The sequence below is a fragment of the Calidris pugnax genome, unplaced genomic scaffold, assembly GCF_001431845.1.
Source record: "Calidris pugnax isolate Ruff unplaced genomic scaffold, ASM143184v1 scaffold44, whole genome shotgun sequence".
NCBI lineage: Eukaryota > Metazoa > Chordata > Aves > Charadriiformes > Scolopacidae > Calidris > Calidris pugnax.
In genome coordinates this window covers 22,497,613-22,517,014 of record NW_015094506.1, presented here as the reverse complement: position 1 = coordinate 22,517,014, position 19,402 = coordinate 22,497,613, and positions in this window count along the sequence as shown.

Genomic DNA, 19,402 nt, shown 5'->3' with positions numbered 1-19,402 from the left:
CTGGTAAATGACTCCTTTTACAGAATCTCTGTGTTCATAAAATAGGGTGTAATATCAGTCAAAAGTCCAAATTTACCCTATTTGTCCAGAGATTAGAACTTATCCAGAAGCTAGAAAGATAGTGAGAAGGTGGTCAGTCGCCTAAATATTGGGGCTTTCTCTCTTTAGCATGCCACCAAGTTTATGGGATATCTTTTCATGTACTGTTCATTCTGACTCACTAAAAATTTGGATTAAATAATCAGAAATACATTAAAGTGATGCCATAGAGCTGCTGGATGACTGTGAGTATCAGTGAGCAGCTGGCTGGTTTGAAAGGGGTGTATTTGTAATGGTGATACACCCTCCTTTCTCTGGGCTGTGAGTACACAAGCCTGTGGTCCTGTCCTGCCTGCACAGGCAGAGGCCATCCTGTCCCACAGTGCTTTAACATAGAAAATAGGGACAATATCTTGTAGCCAGGATGGGATGAACTAAAACTCCTCCGGATGGTGGGCTGCTTAACTGCACTGACACCAGTGTCAATTCAAATACAATCAAAACGTCTTTAGCAATTTGGGCTCCAATCTGGGCTTCAGAAGTAGCTTCGTTTCTCTGCCCAGAGATGTCCAGGCTGCGTAGACAACCTCTCTTTCCTGCTGCACATGGATATTTGGCATCGGGAAAGCAGAAGATTTAATAAGAATGGTACCAGGGAGTGCCCCACTGCACCCACAGGCTCAAAGGGCCATTTATGAAGGTGATGTTGCCCAAGGCTGAAACCAAGGGTTCTCCTGCTTTTGTTTCCCCACACTTGGTGATGGGCAACTGCTTAACAATCACATCTATTTTCCTGGTTTGTTTTGTTGTGACTGGTAAAGAAACAGTAAAATCAGTTGTGGTAAAATCAAATTTCATCTTAGTGGCAGGGAGAGAGAAAGCTGGTCATGCTTCATTAGCAAAGTTTGATTGATTATAAGAAATTAATTTGTTTTCTCTGTCCTGCTGCACCATCTCCCGACATACCAAAGAGAAGGTTTGTAGGAGACGAAGCTCCTTCATTTCACTGTCAGGTTTTCCTCCTGGTGCTGTTGAAGAAAGGCCTGACACCACACCAGGAAGGAGGCTGGGGACAGATGTCCAAGGTGTGTACGTGGGAGATGTGAGTGTGCAAGGTGTGTGCACACAAGTATATGAGATGCATTTGCCTGCAAGTCATGTGAGTGCATCACAGTACCAGGGGCAGCTATGGGGCAAGCAGCCACAGACAGGTCCTGGGTCTGCCCCTTGGTGTGGAAGAAGCATCTTCTGAAGCAGCGCTGCTGCTCACGTTCTCTCCTCCACCGCCCATGGCTCCTCATGGCTGATTTTCATCTCACGTTGTGCAGCTGGGCTCCTGGGAGTCGCCTTTTTAAAGATGCATGGTGATGAATCAGCTGTAAATTAAGCACTCTGTTCGGTTATGATCATAGGGACTAAATAAATGACTTCTCAGTTGGTCCTCTAAAAGCAAATTAGTTAGTTAACTTAGCATATTTTAAAACAAACTCTTGTTGGTTAATGACCAGATTTGGTTTGCTCCAGTCATCACCAATTGCTGGAATAGAAAAAAACAAAACCTTTAAAGATATGAGTCATGAGAAGAGCTGGGATATATCACTAACACATAGTTGACAATATTTCCTGCATCGGTTCACAAACCGCCGGGATGTCCCTGGTGAACTATACAGTCCATTGCGCTCTCGGGGGGAAGACGTGTGCCGTCAGTCATTGGCAGCATAGCGGGGAAACCAACAATGAAATAAAAGCCTCGGTGCACCCAACGGGGGTTGCGGGCTGCTAGAAAACTCCATGAGCAGCTGAAATGCTGCCGCCGAGCAGATGATCCAGAAACTGAATAAGGCACCGGGACACAGGAGGCTGGCTCGTTTGTGTGAAATCCTGTGCTAGCCCCTGGAAAGACCCCCTACGTCCTAAGGAAAGGGCACGTTTGGTAAGAGAAGAAACTGTGGGTTCATGTCAGCATTTGAGATTTATAAACAGAGATTTGGGAGAGAAAAATTCAGACCTAAATGCCTTGAACTACAACAGATTTCTGGAGAGAGAGAAAGGAAAGGGGAAAAGTTGAACTCTTTAATAGAGCTACAATAACTTTGTAGTGAACTGCACACCTCCACTTTTTTTAAAACACACAGTGACACACAGTGAATATACAATATTCCAAAGGTTACCTACTGACTGATAAAAAGTGGAAGTTACATGGCACTGGAAATGACATATTTTTACATTTTTTTAGGTTCTTTTTGCAGAACAAAAATTGTGATGAGGAAAGTTTGACTCGATTTATGATGAACCACTTACCAGTCCAACAACATTAGCCTCTACATACCCCTGGTGCTTTGCAAGAGTTTTTGTCCCTTGGTCTCCAGAATTCACCATGGTTGGACTCCTTGACCCAGCCACCTTCAAGGATGCACTTGGATCTTGTGGCAGTGGTTGGCTGTGCTACACCATGGAAGCTAACCTCTCTGACGAGACAAACTGAAAAACAGATTTTTATTTTTTTTTTTGTGATATTCTTTCTGTTAGAAAAGGAGGCTTGCAACTCCTGTGTAAAACAAAGAAATACTTGGGGAAAGTTCCACTTTTTTTCTCCTAGCAGATAAAATAAATGAAATGAGCTAATAAGATTTAAAAATATTCAGAAAAGTTATCCCACACAGTTCCTTCACTTTCCTTCACTACTGCACATTAAGAACACCATAGACCACAGGTTTTGTTTTCTTATTGGGACTGTTTTGTGTAGTTCCTCTGCAAGACTCTTGTCCTTCTTTTCAGCAAGGTATCTACATATGTCTTTGCTGATGGAAAGCTTGAAACACTCAAGCCTTCAAAACTCAGAGAGTGAACACAGCCACATCAGTACCAACTGTGCCCCACAAGAAAACCCACAATTGTTTGACTCTGTTGCAAACAAAATCTTATTTACAGGAATGTTCATGAGAAAGCGAACAGGAAGGTTCACTCAGCTCCACCTTTTTAATGAAGACTGACAGCAGATATGAAAATGGCTTTTGTTTTCAATTTCATTCCATACGGTTATGGAGTGGCTGCAGGATCAAGCTATTTGTATCTGAAAGGGAACATTCTTTCTGTAGATATGAAACATCCAAGTATTTGCAAAACTTAAATTTTAAGAGAAGTGAATAATTCTGGTTTTACTACTTTTCAGCTGTCCTAGAAATATAGACCATCCTGCACTAATGAGTTCCATTTCAGGAGTCTTTTTTTGTTTTGAAAAGCAGATGCAGAAGTTACATGCCTTTCCAGGTAAGAGAAGGAAGCATGCTTTTATGCACACAAATATAACATTCTGTCAATAATTTGCATATGGATACTTTGCATGCGTAATTACATGTCTGTGTCATAACTCGTGTATTTTGATGCCAGATATTCAATACTTAGTTATCACCCAAGTGCATTTCTTTTTGCACTGTATCATTATTTTCAAGCTCATCCTAATTGGAATCCTATAAATATGATTGTTAAAAAATGCATTTTATTAAACAAACTGCTATACTCTAGAGAAAAATACAGTTGGCTCTGGAATAAGACACGGTTCTGCAGATAATGAAAAAAGTCTTATCTAAATTCAACTGGATTAAGATAAAGATAGGTCAGTAAATTGAATGCAACATCCAAGACTGGATCTCTGACAAGAAGATTTATTCAATTTTATGAAGCTTGCTATTTAATGGAAAGGAAAAGCTATTTTCAATTTAGCATGAAGGGGGAAGAGCCCTTTAACTCAGAGTCACTCTCTGCCCAGATTTTGCTCCCAGCCTCCAGACTCTTCCACCACTTCATCTCCTCTTATTTCCCTGCCCACCTTTCCCTATTCCCCTACCGTATCTCCACCTGGGGGCCAGAGGAAGCTTCCAAAATCTCCTGTCTCCTCTGAAAGGTGGTCTGGAGGCTTTTGGTGATGAGGGCAGAAGAGGGGAAAATGTGGGTGGTGAAGGGTGGCAGGAAGCTGTCAACCATGACCATGATGCTGAAGGCCTTGGACATCCCAGGGGGGTGCAGGATGAGGAGAAATGCACCCAGGGCTGCAAGATGCTATGAAGCTGCTCCCTGTCATTGGGGACACATAGAGAGGCTCAGTGGGTCTGCTGGAGGTGAGACATGGGGAAGGGCAGGATGGGATGTTCTTGGGTTATCCCATGCATCGGTGCATGTCTTTCTGTACAGAGAGGCAAGAAAGGAGTGAGGAACATGCAAGGTGATGACCATCAGTGTGATGAAAGGAGGGATGCTGGGAGGCATGCTACCATGCCAGGACTCAGGATGAGAAGCCAGACCAGGAGTTCATGTCAGAAGGTGACTTTCATGGCAGAAATGTTGGGTGTTAGGAGCCGGCAGCAGCACAACATTGCACTGAGGGAGCCGGCAGTGAGTGGTGCAGAAGGGAGACCGAGGCAGCGCTAGTGGTCGGCACCAGCTCCAGAAGGACCTTTCTGTTCTCACCCTCAGTCAGCTGGGACTAACTACCCCATGTGAAAATGTGCAAGAATGGTATCTGTTCATCTGTCACACAGCCAGGATCCAGCCCAGCCAGACTTCTGGGTGGCTGCGAGCGGCAGGCCAGCAAAGCAGATACCCCTGTCTCAGCCCAGACCCACGCCAGCCTCATTCCCCCGGCTAAGGGCAGACCTCTGAGGAGTTTTGTGCGGCTTTCCCTGGAGAAGGTCCATCGGCCAGTCCCAGAGCTTGGCTGGAGCAGATAACGGCGTCTGGAAAGACCGTCGTTATCTCTGGTGCCGTCTGGAGGCCGGGGCTCCCTTCCTGCCTGGCCTCCGCATCGCCCTCGGCACTGTCTGCTCACAGCCACCGCCAACACCGGCTTCACAGATCCCCCACTCAAAACTGCCATCGTGTCTGCCCTCTTCACCGTTTCCCTCTCCTTTTAAAAAGTGAGATGGCGTAAATTCACTCTGGCAATATGCCTCAAGTGAAGACCGTCCGCGTTACAACGCGCTCCCTTTACACGAGGGATGGAAATGGCTTTGGCACGAGGTAAAACCGTACCCTTGGGAGAGAGAGATCCGTGCCCCCCCCTTCCCTGCCCCCTGCTCTGCCCACAAAAGCCCTGGCAGGCTCCGAAGCCCAGGGCTGGCCCACGTGGACCCTGCCTACTTGTGCTCTGAGGACAGGGAAAGGACATGTTTATTGATGAGCAGGCACACATACGCCGTGTCCAAAAATGGCTTCCATCGGTGCGGTGTGTACAGCCCTGAGCAAAGGGTCCCGCAGCCTGGGCTCTGCCTGCCTCTGGCCCTCCCTCCCGGGGAAAGTGCCACATGGCCTTTCTCCTCCATCTTTGCTGACACCCTCAAGCCTTGTGAGAACACACGCCTTGGAGGTGTCTTGCAAGGGTTGACGTTATCTCTACCTGAGGAAAGTATTTTCAGCACCGGGTTTCCCACATATTTGGTCTCCTGGCCTTTTTGCATTGCCTGAGGCAGGCTACAAGGCTGTCCCAGCTCCTGGTGGGATGCAGGTGGCCGGAGCTCTTCTTCTCAGGGCTGCCGAAGCGTGGCTCCCTTGACTGACTGCAGCCATGACACCTACACCCGGAGCCTCCAGCAAACAGCCTGGGCACAACACCTCAGGGGATTTGTTTTAAGTAAAAGTAGGTGCCTGGCCAGATCCAAGTTGCCCAAACACCCTATACAAACACTGCCAAGAAAAGAAAAAAACAACATTTTGAGAGGTGCCCAGCAATCCCCAGACTCCTTTTGCTGCCCCTCACCCAGGACACTGACAAGCTCCAGACCATGGTGAAATCCTGACTGCAGCTGAAGTTAGGTTAGCCATGGGCTTCAGAGGGACCAGGAGGCCACCAGAGCAGTGGATGTGGCTTTTCGTGGTGCACATTCCTTATGGCACGTAGGAGATGAGTGGCAAAGAATATGCAGCTTTGAGTTGTGCATGCTGCTAAAATACTCACCACCGAATATGAGTGTCCGCTCAGAGAGTGTTGTCGTCTGCACAGTTTGCTAATGCTCACAGCCCCTGTCAGCACCCCTTCCTTTCTGTTATTACTTGCTGTGTTACTTTACTCTTGTAACGCCGCTCCATACAGAAATCTCCCTAATCCGTTTCAGGCGGGCAATGGGTACTGGCACCCTCTCACATGGCTGGTTGTGCTAGTTCCTGAGGATTACAAATGAGGGCCATCTGTAGTCCCTAGTATTTGTGGAGATGAAAAGGAGCTTAACTTAATGTACTTTGGCAGAATAATAGGGAAACATCAATCACAGGGTGACATGTTAGTTCATATGCACCAATAGGCTCATGTTTGTAGCTGGACACATTAAGTGGATCTGTTTCTTTAAAGACGAGTCCATCACTTACAGATAGGCATTCAGAGCTCTAGCATACAGGACATTTTTAAGAGATACTTGATAAAGAGCTTGAAAATGTGAGCAGTGACATGAAGCTAAACTCTGGCTCATTTTCTTCAGATTCCCTATTAATATGAGCCTCATAAAGTTGAAATTGGGGTCACTTGGACAGTTATTTTAGCTAAAACAGATGGAGTTGTGGTGGCTGCTCCTAAAGAAGCAACTTTTACCATAACTTACCACACACTGTCTCTGGGATAAATATATTTTCCTGTACTACATCATTTGGGATTGTGTGGTAATTGCTGGATCAACGCTGATTTTTTAATCGCAACCATACTAATAATTTCCATTGAAAAGCTATTCTGAGATACTTCACGTCAGTAAAGAAAAAAAAGTATTTTCCTCCCAAATGCCAGAATCAAACAGTTTCTTAATTTATTACAAGAGCATAAAAATTGAGCATCCTCTGAATTACTATTTTCCCCATGTAACAAAATATTCTGCATGAAGAGGGATTATTAGACCCCCTGAACTTCCCTTGTAAGTAGAGCACAGCTGTGCGAACAATTCACAATGAATAATTTATTGGATGAAGTTCAGCACTTTTTTGACTTGTGTACTCTTCAGGAGCAGTTCAAGACTTCCTTGTTATTGATTGTTATGCAAAATTTTTTACAAATTTCTTCAGTAATGTCATCTTCAAATGTTTCATGAAAAATTGTCATTACTTAAACTCAAAATTCACTTTGTATCATGTTAGCAGCACAACTCAGGTGAGGTGACTTCTGTCCCTTGAATTGATGACAGATAAGATTACAGATTAATTCCCATTTTCTGCTACAGGACATGCAATTTCTAAAGGAACAAAACACTTGACATATGTAGGAACTAATTAGCCGATGAGCAAAGTTGCTACTTGTTATCACTACTTTTAGTCACATTTATTAGTCTACAGAACAACCAGGACTGGGGCCCCTCTCCAGCAGATGCGAAAAGGAGGCGGTGGGAAGTCCATTTCCCAAAGAGCTTATGGCTGCAACCAGGACCACAGGTGAGGAGGTGAGGAGGGAATGATAGCAGGAAACATCATGTTAGGCTATTATGGTTTTGAAAGTTGGTAACATAAGAGGGGGATAAGTTATAAAGAGAGAAAAACACAGAGAAGAAAAGGTGTATCAGAGGCACAGGGTAAGAGGACCAGATGTGGAGTGAAGGTAAGGTAAAGAGGTCACGATGAAAAGGGAAAGATGATTGCTCTTCCCACCTAAGCATCATCCATTATTTGCCAAAATCAGACATGCAGTGGAAACTGTCTCTTTAAAAGTTGTTTTCATCTGGGGATCAGGAAAGGGAAAACCCAACAGCTCCCAGCACTGCCAGGAACAGCCCGAGCAGGTGCTGCGGGAAGTGCCCCACAGCTTTGCTAATGCATCTCAGGCATGATTCAAAAAGCCCCGGCCTTCATTACTCTTGCAGTTCCTCGAGCAAGGCATGCTATTTGTACTGAGTAGTGCCAAGTTCTGCAATGAGAAAAAGATGTACATTAGCCCAGAGAATTCAAGCTTACTTTGGTTTAAAGCAGAAATGAAAGGAGCCACATTTGTGATTGAAATCCAGTCAGCTCTTGATCACCTGGGAGCAGCGCATCCAGGTTGTGGATTAGCTGTGTCCTGATAAAAATATTCCCAGCCATCTTCCCTCCTCCCCACCCCTTGATGTTCATTCTTCATCATAACTTCATTTTTCAAAGCTAGATATACTAAATATGTTCTTACAGTCCAATTTACATATGTTCTGTATTAGTCTATTGAGAATAACATTGAGAGTTAACTGGACATGGAAAAAATGTGGATGACTTCAGTGGACAGTACCAGTGGCTTTTTCATCAGTGCATATGGAGGTAATGGCCAGATCTAAACCGCAACTGATTTCTATTAGCTGGCTGAAAAGCAGTGCGAAGACTTATTAGACTTCCACATGCCCAACTGTCAGCTAAGAAATCACTTTTCATGGAGGGAGGCTCACAAGACTGTGAATTCTGAGCACACCGTAGGAGGATGACGGGATGCTCTTACAGTTCATTTCTCTGTGGTTTTCTTCCCAAAGTCTCCTTGAAATGGGCATGTAGTACAAAGCAGGCAACCGCTAACCTGCATCTGGTAGACCCCAGGAAGGTGGTGTTGGTGCTCTTTGAAGCTACCAAAGGCAAACAACCGCAGGGGGAACCTCACCAGCTGGATGAGTGGCAGTGATAGCAGTCGTCACGTTGCTCTCACCAGGATGCTGACTCAGGACAAAGGGCACAGCAGGAATCAAAAAGACCATAACCAGGTTCCTGTCCTCACATCCACCCTCATGTGGAGCTCTGGGAAGGACTAAGGGTGGGTGGTGTGGGGTGGCCTGCCGAGGGCCAGCCTAGCCGTCAGCATCAGAAGTCTAGCTGAAAAAAGCAGGCTCTGAAAAGGAATTGGAAAAGGAGGCACATCTTTAACTGAAGGCCTGCATGTACCTGATATATTCAAACTCTTAATTACTTAGTATTTCAATCCAGTGGAATAGCTTTGGTGCCTGATCCATCAACATTTTTTCTAGACAATCTGTCATGGGTGAGATAAGACTTTGAAAAGGAGAGAGCAGAAATGAGAAAGGAAGGAGAATGGTAAAAGGTGGCATAAGAAGGAAAGGAGACCTTCCAGGAAACAGGAAGATATATTTAAGTCAAAGGAAAATTTTGGCACAAGGACAAATGGATATTAATGGGTCATGAAAAATGCAGTCGGGAAATAGGAAGAAGGAAAATCAGAACAGAAGAGGGATGAGGTTCTGAATAGTCTTTTGTAAGAATAACAGGAGCAAATAACCTACCTTTTTTTTTTTTTTTTTTTTTTTTTTATAATGTGGGATAATGTGGGAGTTGTTTTTTTAAGAGGCAGAGGGTTTTAAGAAGGAGTTTATGAAAGAGATTTAGTGCGACTGCCTATGATACTGGGAGACTAGACTGGTGACCCAGGAGTCCCTTTTCAGGAGTCTGATGCTTTATGAATGGTGCTTAATGGTAGGAAGGAAATAAGAGGAGAAAGAGTCAGAAATAGGCAGTGGATATTGTTCTCTCAGACAGAAAGAAACAATATTCAGGCCTATTGAGGTTTATCTTGTGTTTAAAGTACAATGACTAAAACTGTTAAGGACTGGTTTCTGTTCTCTTTTAAAATGTATATTTCTTTACCTGTGAAAGGTGCAGCCACCAGAATCCCTTTTCCTTTTGGGCAGTAAATAATGTGTTCCCAGTAGAGATTGTCTTAACACTCTGTTTTAGAAATGAGGGGGGATCCAGCAGTCATCTTTACTCTGGACAGAAACCTACAGATAGAGGGATTTCTTATTGCTAATTCTAGATCAATACAGTATCACTTGCAGGGGTAGGAATCCCAAGAATGCATAGAGCATACAATCCAAATCTGTTTCAACATGTAAATTTATCACAGGGCGTGCTTATTGCCATGACTTTGAGGTGATCTGGTACTTTGTAAGAGGCAGAACCTTCTTTGCTTCTTTGATGTTCTTTGATTTTCCTTTTCCTACCAATGACAGTAGTGAAAACTTTTCCTCAGGTACAATTGCATGTGTTGGGTATTTCGCTGCTTCATGAGACTGGGCGCAATGCCCAGGTGCAAGTCCCTCCTGCACAGTCATACCTTTGTCCCCTTCCCCGGGACACCTCTCCCACTGCACTGGGGCCACCTCTGTCCCTGGAGGACAGTGGGAATGAAGCTGGTCTCTGAAGGAAGGGGTGATTTATGGAGCGTTTATGGTGAAACCCCCCCACAAAAAAGGCCAAACCCAGGCCTGAGAGCAGCAGGGTATGGTAAGTGCCAAGTGCCAAGCTTCTCAAGCTGTCCTGCCCTGGGGTACTGCAGGTGGGACTGGGCAGACGTCCCAATGAGGCGGTCAGTTGGCCCCTCACGGCTGGTCCACCATGGCTATAGCCAGTAAATGTCTGTCAAGAACAAGATATGGCCTATGGCACTGAGTGGCAAATAACTAACATTGCCACAGATGCAGTCACTCTCAAATGTGTGTGTGTGGAGAGGCTTGTGCCATCATGAAGCCACATCATGCACCTCATATAGAGGCACACGCAGGCTGGCAATGCTGATGCCACTAGAGGGACTAATCTCCCACATCCCCCCTCCCCAGTTTGCTCATGCCTGAAGTCAAAGCCAAGCTTGGGGGGCAGCTTGCAAAGCCTCATAAATACATAAACACACCAAAGACTTTAAGACAAAGCACATCACATCCCAACAGCTGTTCCCCAGCAAGGTCCGTGGGGAAGAGCTGTAGGCTGGTGTGGGTCCTGGTGTTGCTTGCCTGCAGGAGAAACTGGACGTGAGTTTAATCCAGGCAAATCTCAGGCTTCGTCAGAAATGCTTATTGTTATTTGGTTGTCATCTATAATGTTGTGTCTCTCCATTCTCACCCTCATCTTCTTAGTATGCATCCCTGCTCCTGAAAGGTAAAGCTGTGCTCGAAAATCCGAGGGAGTAAGTGTCTCTAGGTGGGAGGCTGCTGAAATGACTTGAAATTTATTTCTCATCATTTTTTCTTAAGGGAAAAAAGAGACGGCTTCCCCAGACACTGGGAGAAATCAGACTTGTCAGTTTGACTTCACTGAAGGGGAAAGACTCTGAAACTCCTTTAAGGAATCAAATAGGGAACACTTGGAAAAGCAGAGCTTGATTAAAGACAGCTAACATCAATTCAGGGAAAGGAGATCATGCCTAACTAATTTGTTGGAATTCTTTGAGGAAATTACTGCCCTGGTAAGGAAGGGGAAAGGATATTATAGACTCCGTTTTTCAGAAAGCATTTGACAACATTCTCCGCTGTTGGTTAAAATGTCTAAGGTCTGAAGTCATGGAATAGAAGGACAATGAGCATATTGGACTGAAAACTGGCAAAAGAGGAGGAAAGAAAGGGTAACTATGAATGGGACCCTTTCATTTTAAAGAGGGGGTTGTAAGAAGGATCAGGGAAAAAAACACATTTTGAGTTTGAAAACAAGATTTCCCAAGGTTACTGAAGACACTCCTGAACCTTGGGAAATACAATTAATAATGAGGAGCCGTGCAGACAGATGGAGAAAGGAATGGTTTGTGTTACCACAGTATCTTGGAGGGCAGATAGAAAGGGGAAGACTTTCTTGGCTGCTCTGCTAAAACATGTCTGTCACAGTGTGAGTGATAATATGTGTTAAATTCCACAGATACAGGAAAAGACACAGAATTTCACACTGCAGAAACTAAAGGTGGCCCACCTTTCCCTTCTTCATGTTAATGATTATTCCCATGCACTTGAGCTTTCTTTTTTTAAGAATGATCTTATCACATGCAATTGCACACAAGTGTTATTACTTATGGTCTTCTTGTGAGGCAACAGTTTCACTTCAGGTTTAGTCTTATCACATTAAATGGCATACGAAAAGTAGTTCTGCTTTGAGAAAAAAAACCCAACAACCAACTGCTGCTGTTTCATGGTAAAGACTTGCCTATAATCGTGTACACTGAAGCATGTGTTGAAACACATTTTAACCAGTAGATGTGATAACCCTGTCTCACACAGCGTAAGCTAAATCATAAAAAGCTGCTGTCATTTCTGAATTAGAGTACATGTCTACTCTGACCTTGAGGCACGGGACCAGGGAGCAGGCTGCAGCCTGGTGTGTTCATGCAGCTGCCTCTGAGCCATCAGCATCCACCAGCTGCAGGCATCCACGCTGGTCAAGCTCAGGCTGCCTACATATCACGTTTGCCCTTGTAGCCAGCAATGTCTTGAGGAGAGTCCTGCAGCCTTGACACCACTACAAGAGACAAGCAGAAAGGGGTAGCCCTGCTCGGTGCCCTGCAGTCCTGGCCCACAGCTGGCAGCCCTGCCTTTGGCTCTGTGGATGGTGAACCACCAGCGCCAAGGCTTGCAGAGCTGCCTCCTTCACTGGAAGTTTTTTTCTAAAGTGGACACACAGTCCCTGCTGTGCTTCTCCAGGGGAGAGGGAAAAGAGCAGCATGAGGTCTCCTATGTCTTAAGCTGCTGTGCAGTTCACTAGGGGATGCCTGCCAGGTTCCTTAAACTCTCTATTCCCACCTTTCTGGCGTGGCTCACCCCATCTGATGATCTGTCCGGAGAAAAAGCAAGCTGATACTTGTGTTTAGCTGTCAGGTATGGTTCCTTGAACAAGTTTTCTGTAGAGCCTTTTAAAGCCATTTTTTTGCTTAACTCCCCCTTTACTGCTAGGATATCATGGGCAGGAGCACTTCACTCTGCTGATTACACCATGCTTGGAGAGGAAGCAATAACTTAAGTGGTACGATTACACGACTGCTTCTGATGGGCTTTAATGTACATGGGAGAAGGTACCTTCTATCAGTGAGAGTGTTAAGCTAGGAAGCTTTGTCATGCACAGCCTTATAAGCCTCCATTTTTCTACAGAGGTTGATTTAGTGTGTGCCCTTGGAACCAGTGTGTCTTCCTCTGTTTCCTCTCTTTCCACTTTGACGTATAAAAGACACTAGTGAATTTTGCTTTGTTTTGTTTGTGTTTTAGATACCTAACCGACCAGAAGGAAACAGGATATGCAGCAGTGGCATTACACCAGGAAAATGTGTCATTTCATCAGCATGTCTTGCTGCTTGTCTTCTTGGGTAGGTCTTTTTCCTCTTGTCTGCTGCCCTTTCTTGACTGTGTCCATCTGGAGATATTTATATACTTCTAGGATGGAATTTGCCACCAAAAGAACTATTTCTCTGCTCTTCCCCTCCCTCCCTGGCTCCATTTCTCACTTGTTTGAAGCATTAAACACCTTTGACTCCCAGTACTCACTCTAGTGGCTGGTGGTGACTTCTAGTACATTTGTATTTTTTGCTTATTTATTCATTATCAGAAATATTCCTTCCCTTTCTCCTTCTCATTCGAAGCATCATTAAATTCCACAAGATTCAAGCTGGCCCTTCTGTTCTGCACACCAAAACATCACTCAGAGCAGAAATAGTAGAAGTTGGATACGTGATCCTTTTGCATGCCAAAATGCAGCTTTTTTTGCAATACAACGGATCTCTCAATGTCAGTTGCCTTATAAGCCAAAAAGGCACATAATGTAGGAAATAAATTACTACATACAATTCAGTAATACGTGCAAGTAGAAATAGCAGATACATATTTTATTTTTACTCAGCACCCTTTTCTGCTAGGACAACGGCTGGACTAGAGAAATTCTGAACATTAAGCTCATAACCTTTGGAACATCGTCTCATCTCAGCTTTTCCTCTCTATATTAATTTTCTTAGGATGCTTTCTTGGCAGCCTTTGCAGTATTTTCCCCTCAGATGATACTGCAACTCCAAGCATCTTATGGGGAGGGAGGGAAACCTTTTCAAAGACAGCTCTAATCTACTCTAAGCAGATCTCCCTAAACTATTCCTTATTAATTTCTGCTTTGTCAAAAGGTTTCTTGTCCATGCCCTGGCTGATTATTAATAGACATGATAACAAATTTGTAATCCCACTCTAATTATTTTTTCTTTTCAGGCAAGAGAAGGGGAGAGCATTGTGTATTTTTGAAAGTTAATTGTTGTCCCTCCTCTTATCACGTTAAATGGGCTGCGGTAATGTCTGAGTGGATATCCTGCCCCAAGGTGATTTAAAAATGGCAAATGTCATGGGTTTTTTTACTTAATGCTGGAATGTCAGCCTTCTCGTATAAATGATGGTGGTTGCTCTTGTCTTAGTGACATAGGTATTTCTTTAACATGTATTCTTGGATAAACACCTACACAGCTATCAAGAACAAGGACTACGTGATTTCACAACAACAAAGGAAACAATCTTCTGCCAGCCTTATCGCTCTGGCCCTGGAAAAACCCATTGGTAGCCAGCCAGGTTTAAAGATGTCACCATCATGCTTGCTACTTCCACTTAGCTCCACAGAGCTCTGCCTGGCATCTTTTCAAAACAAATCTTGGAAAGCACACAGAGGAATGCTTTCTTGCTGGAGCCCTCTAGGTCCTCCTAACTACATAGTGGCTGCCTATCTCAGCTAACAGGGCTCTTGCTTTTTTTTCCCCTCCTTTTCCCCCCCCTCATTTTAAGTATCATTTGTCCTAGCCCAGAAGGGCTTGCCTCTGCCCATCCTAGCCCCAGCTGCAGGATGTGGCACAGGGAAGAGGAGGTTTCAGGATGAGGCTGGCACGGGATGACAGCAAATGTGGTTCCCACAGCTCAGGGAACTCTGCGAGGGTTAGCCCCTATGGTGTTGACAACCCATAAAACTCAAAGTCCGTGAGCTGAGCAAACTGATAAGCAGTGAACATGGCACAACAAAATAAGAAAGAAAGAGTAGTGATTAAAGAGGTGGAAAGGCCGCTTTTGTAATGAGGGTGTCACGAGGAAGGAAAGAGGTTAGGTCCAAGAGAGGTCATTTCTTGGCTCTGTGGAGGGCAGATAGCAGAAGGACGGTCTCTTCTTTCAGGGCAGCAGCCTCGGAAAAGGGTCTGTACATTGAGGACCCGACAGGCACCTTCATGGACATTTGAAGGTGGCTGTTGGTTGAGCTCAGCAACACTCCAGCTCTGCTGACACATGTGGAGGGCAGGATCTGGCGCTCGCTGGGTCTGGCAGCAGATGGACAGCTGACATTTGAACACGAACTCTGAGCCGCAGACTTCACTTTTCCTGTCAGAGACCATTGATAAATGATTTGACAGCTTTTAATTTCATAGCACCGAGAAGCATTTTGTACAACACTCAACTATATAACTTTTATGACACTTGAGTTTGTTTGTTTGTTGCTGATAGGTTACCTCTTCTTTGGCAAAGGAGGTCCATACTTCTTCTTTCAGTTTTGGCTATTTTCTCTAGTTTGCATCAGAGAAAGTCAACCAGGAGAAAAATGTTGCAGCGACTTAAAGGAGGTCACACACATAGATTTTGCTGGGAACGGAGAAGGCAACTGCTTGGTGCTTGGTGCTTGGTCAGACAGGACAGTTCTTGGCACTGCCACAGAAACTTAAGGTATCCCGTGGTATCCCTTGTGGAGAAGGCCCATTCACTACTTAGCCTGCATTCAATAAACTGCTGTTAATACTGTCCAGATAAATTCAGGGAGCTTTGGATGCAACATAATATTAGATAGATGGAGAGCATTCCCTTTTTCATCAGAGAATCTGAGAGCTCTTTGTTATGATTTCAGAGAATTAAAGCTCCACAGTATTACCAAATTATACCTGGAGGAATTATTTCCCATAAGCTGAAGGAGCAGAAAGATGGATGTCCCTTCCTCATGCTAGGGTTGGGATAATGGATCCAGTGACTCGGCGGCTGGAGCTCCCACAAGAGTCTCCTTGTTCTCGTGTCCACCGGCTCTCGGGTGGCAACCAGCCCTGGGTAGCAGCCACCCTCTGATGCACCCTGAGAGATGCCGAGCGTACTTGGGGGCACCAGCCGAAGCCTGGAAAAGGGATCGGGGGAGAAGTAGGGGAGACTAACAAAATGGTAGGAGCTGCTGTGTTTTGTGGGTTGTTTTAAATAAAGAATCCATTTTAATCCTACTGGCCTCTTGCCTGCTTGCTTCATTCAAAATAAAACACACTCTCCAGAAAACGGTTTTACATAGCCCAGCCAAGTTTCTGGTAGAGCGCAGACCCCAGACATCCATAATTCATGAGCAAGGGAGGGTGTGGATATTTTGTGGGAACCGGACTCTCCGTGAACAAGATCATTTTCATTTGATGATTATGTCGTGTAAACAATATGCTTTTAGGATTCAGAGGAACAGAACTGTGCATCTAGCAAAGTCAAACCGTTGATTTGTATGCTGGAAGGAAACTAAATTAACCTGAAGCTTTTGAGTCAACAATAAATATTAAAAGGAGGAGTATGTTGTCCTTCAAAGTATACTTTACCAAGTTTTAATTTCTGCTATATATCTGTTACCTCTTGAACAACCCACATGCTGTTCAGCTTGCAAAATACTTTTTCATTATTGTGGCTTAGATTTGCAATGTCGTGGCAAGGTTTGAGTGTTTGACAGTAAGTAAAGTGAGGCGTCTTGCCAATTTATGCTTGACAGAATGGTATAGTGAAAAGGACATGGTGGATAGCCATTGGTTTTCCTCATCTCATGGTTTTTGATCCAGATGCTAAAATCTTGTTCCTAAAATAGGTAAATGATACATAAAAACCCTATAATCCATAGAATATGCTATTTTATTGTAAATAGCTGGTTCTCAACACCATAACTAATTGTATAGTTATCAAGTGTTCTGAATTTACACCTTCAAAGCTCTAGGTATTAGATCCTCAAAAGCACTTGAATATGGAATTTTTACCCTGATTCTGCTAGGCATTTAAATCCCAGTCAGTCATTCCCAAAGCTTATTTCTCAGCTCTCCCCTAAACCTAAAAAAGATGGCAAGGTCTGTAACCCCTGAAACTCTGCCCTTCACGTCTCTCCTGCCGTTCTTAGTGGATGCCTCTGACACAGGTAACCAAAGGAGGGGAAGTCTCCCCGCAATCTTTTTCCCAAGATGTGGGGGGCCAAATCCTGTCTGCAGCCACCCGTCTTTGCAGAGCTCACCCCCACAGGTCCAGCTCCAGGTAACACAACCTGGAGGCTCCATCACCTCAGCAATACTGGTACCATGCAGGTGTCTGGGGGAACTTAGGTGACTGTCACTCCACGAATCCAAAGCTGACATGGCTGAGAGGCAGCAATCTCCTATGATGTTTCAGAGGCAGAATATTTGCACAACCTGTTTTCTTAATATCCATAGCATGACTGATAAGAAATAAGTATAGAAGCAGCTTCATTTTGTACTTCAGGGTTCTGAAGCTTCTGTGCTTCTCCAAATAGAGCCAGGTTTTTCTGCAGAGAAAATTGTATCAGGGTTTTTGGGAAGACCCTTAGATCGCTCTAGCTGTCTGCCAAGTACATGGATTTACACTGACAAACACTGACGCCTCACCTGAAAATGCCTGATTGAATGTGAATGCAAAACCCATTGGCTGAGAGTTTTGCAGGGAGGAAGAAATCAGCCACCCCACCTTATGGAAATGTATGAAATGGAGCAACAAACTTGTTTCATTCCTGGGTCTTGATAGAAGCTAACCATGACAGAAGCCAAAAATGTTTTGGGTGCCACCAGGTAGATTGTGAACAACCACAGTGCATAGCTTACTGAGATGGAAAGATACCATGACAGGCTGTAAATTTTGTTGGACCCCTACATGCTTAGGTTCCTTGGTAGCCAACTGTCCTTGGGGATACCAGGAAGATTTCAGCAGCTCTCATTGATTGTTATCCTAAGGATCCTAAGGACAGTGGGAGAAGTGAGGCCATGAGAGATGACATCTCCTGAGATGCAAAGCATCAAACTGGGATTTCATTCTCCAGTCACTCCATTGGCCAATGCAGGGCGTGTGGCGACGTGCACTCATGCAGGGACCCTGCTTCCTACAGCAAGAGATTTATTTTCCCATGGGGTTGGAGGCTTCCTTTCCTCTTTCGTGGTAGGACATAGGATGAGCAGTAAGAGCCACCTGAGAAAAGAGAACTAGAATGCTCAGAAAAACACATTTACAATGGACCCTCCCAGGGTCAGCATTTTTAGAGACAGATAAGCAGAAAAAGAATTTAACAAGGACAAACACAGCCAGGTATGAAAGGCGGATTATTTGTACAACAAGCATTAGGAGCTCTGTGGCTGGGAGTTAAGGAGATTACAACCACATGAGAAAGCTAACCTACTCCTGTAAGGGCCAACAGACATTTATTCAAACAGAATAAGAAAATTAGCTTCAGCTCTCTCCAGTCTCAAGCCATTGCATTCACCAGCAAACTCCTGAGTGAGGGAGATAAGCTGAAGCAGAAAAGAGAGCAAGGGAAAAAACCCAACCCTATACCTTACACAGACACGCACATCCAGCAGGGGTAGAAGTGGTGATTTAAATCATGCTTGATGCCTGCGGTGCCTAATTACACATCAGCTAATGGGCAAACAAGGGGAGAGAGAGAGAGAGAAATAAGGTGCCCAATTCATTGGCCCAGCTGCAGGGAAAGGACTCCCCCCACCTGAGGGAACAGGAAATTCATTTTTAAGACTGCATTGGGGATCATTCAGCTGGTTTTAACCCCAGTCCCCTGGGTATTAAACTGCTCTATACTGGACATTAAACCTTATATGGAAATGGCAAATCTCAAATTTTCAGGCAGTAGACAAGAAGTGTATGAATTTTCACAAGGTAGGGATATAGGTTGTACCTGGAAATACATGTGTGCTGGCACCAACACTAAATACGCCTGCACAAATGGGGGAATTGTACGGAGTGACCTATTTTGCATTCAGAAGTGTGAAATTTCCAGCTTGCCTCAATAAGTGTGTGCTCTGTAAGCGTATTGCAGAGGTCTGGGACCAAGAGCTGTGCACAGCACGGTGTACGGGGTCAGCAGTAGAAAGTTGACTCTCAACTCTTGCGGCTTGGCCTGACCTAGAGCTGACTTGGCCCTCATGAAACTCGGGATGTTGTGAGCATCCTGGCCCTGTGGTCCCCCCACGGCACTCGATAATTTGTGCTCTATGCTCGGGGGGGTGTCGAGGCGGGGGGTGGAGGCTCAGCCAGAAGTACACCTAGGAGGGAGCCAGGATGCCTGGATCTGACTGCTTGCTTCAAAAATTTGCTTCAGCCTTGGCTTCTCCAGCTCTCGCTTTTATAGCTCAAATCCCCAAAGTCCCTGCTCCATATTTACTCCTTCCTTGGCAAAACCATGATCAAATTAGTGGAAGTTTTGACTGAGGAGAAGCAAATTTATACCTTGGTCCTTGGCAACCTGAGGATATATATGTGCTGGTGTGAGGAAGGGGAGGGGGAAAAGGGGACAAAAGGATCATTCACAGTTACTCCCAGCCCTGGTCCCACACTCCCAGCGGTACAAGGACTAGTCCAGCCAGCAGCCTCCGCAACACTGC